The sequence below is a fragment of the Eumetopias jubatus genome, unplaced genomic scaffold (genome assembly GCF_037043125.1).
Source record: "Eumetopias jubatus isolate StellerSeaLion01/CBP00866 unplaced genomic scaffold, mEumJub1_p1.0 scaffold_2, whole genome shotgun sequence".
NCBI lineage: Eukaryota > Metazoa > Chordata > Mammalia > Carnivora > Otariidae > Eumetopias > Eumetopias jubatus.
Window position 1 is genome coordinate 113,754,854 of NW_028274808.1, and position 1,570 is coordinate 113,756,423.

A 1,570-nucleotide genomic window follows, 5' to 3' on the forward strand; every position below is an offset into this window, starting at 1 on the left:
CTTTGGATCTCTATGGCTTATTTACTGTTTGTGACAAGTCTGGACCCTTAGGGCCCCTGGGTGGCTCAGTTGGTTAAGCGACTGCCTTCGGCTCAGGTCATGATCCTGGAGTCCCGGGATCGGGTCCCGCATCGGGCTCCCTGCTCGGCAGGGAGTCTGCTTCTCCCTCTGACCCTCTCCCCTCTCATGCTGCCTCTCTATCTCATTCTCTCTCTCAAATAAATAAATAAAATCTTAAAAAAAAAAAAAGTCTGGACCCTTAAACACCCATCACTCTTACCCTCACCCCTCATCCCCTTGTAATTACCATTTTACTTTCTGTTTTTTTACAGGTTTAACTTGTTTAGATTCCACATGGAAATGATAACATACAGTACTTTTTCTCTGTCTGACTTACTTCGCTTAGCATAATGTGCCCAAGGTCCAACCGTGTAGTTGCGAATGGCAGGATATCCTCCTTTCTCGTGGCTGAATAATACTCCGTTGTATATATGTACTACATCTTTTTTTCCCATCCATCTTTGGGTGGGCATTTGGGTTATTTCCATAACTCTGGGTTATTTCCATTTCGCTATTGTGAGTAACGCTGTTGATAAACATGGGAGTACGGGTATCTCATCCAAAACCTGTTTTCGTTTCCTTTGCATGGGAAGTGGAATTGCTGGATCGGATGGTAGATTTATTTTTCATTTTCCGAGGAACCTCCATGTTGTTTTCCACAGCGGCTGGATCAATTTACATCCTCACCAACAATGTATAAGGGATCAGGATGGAGTTTTTTATTGTTATGTCTTAGAGATAGGCCCTTATTAGTTCATGAACTCTACCTCATTCTTTAAAACTGTTTTATAGTGTTCTGTGGCCAAGACAAGTTATAGTTTATTTATTTAGCCATTCCCCTATGATTTTCGGTTATGTGTTTTCCAGGTGGTTGTTTTAGCTACGGTCAATAAATGCCGCAAAGACCATCCTTATACATGCCTCCGTGTGCACCAATGGGACTGCTTCTCTGAGGTACAAATAACTGCGCTTCTAGCTTCTGGGTCTCTAAGTCTCACAAGGGCAGCCTGAATTCAACTATATGTCACAGAGGGTCTGAAAATTTGCCTCAAAAACTGGAGAGAAAGGAAGAGTTACTGTAATCTGAGCCAAACATCAGCCCACTTCCCAGATATATGAAACAACTATTAGTTTTCCAGTCTCTATGGTTAGTGACTGATTAGGAAAGCTACACATGTCATCACCCCTAAAAATATACTACTTTTGGAAAAGTTTTCAATTAGCAATAATCGCGCCTTGGATAAACCTCATTGGCTATGATACTGCCACTGCATGAAGCTAAAAAATATACTACTTTAATATGCTTTCTCTCTTTCGTAGCTTGCATGTTCAATATGCATTTCAGGAATAAAAAATAAGAGCCATTTTATATTTATATACAAACATGTGTAAACCAAGACTTCGATCCTAATGCAGAGAGGCATTCTGTAAGAACACTGTCTTTTCATTTACGAAGCGAATATTGAATGAATACATCAGATGGGGAAGAAAAAAAAGGGAATGCCGTCCA

At 40.7% G+C, this 1,570-nt stretch overlaps 1 pseudogene; it reads right to left on the reverse strand.

Annotated features, from left to right (window-relative positions):
• Nucleotides 1-1,258: 1,258 nt before the first annotated feature.
• Nucleotides 1,259-1,340, reverse strand: LOC114222709 (U4 spliceosomal RNA; annotated as a pseudogene).
• Between the last annotated feature and the right edge of the window lie 230 nt (nucleotides 1,341-1,570).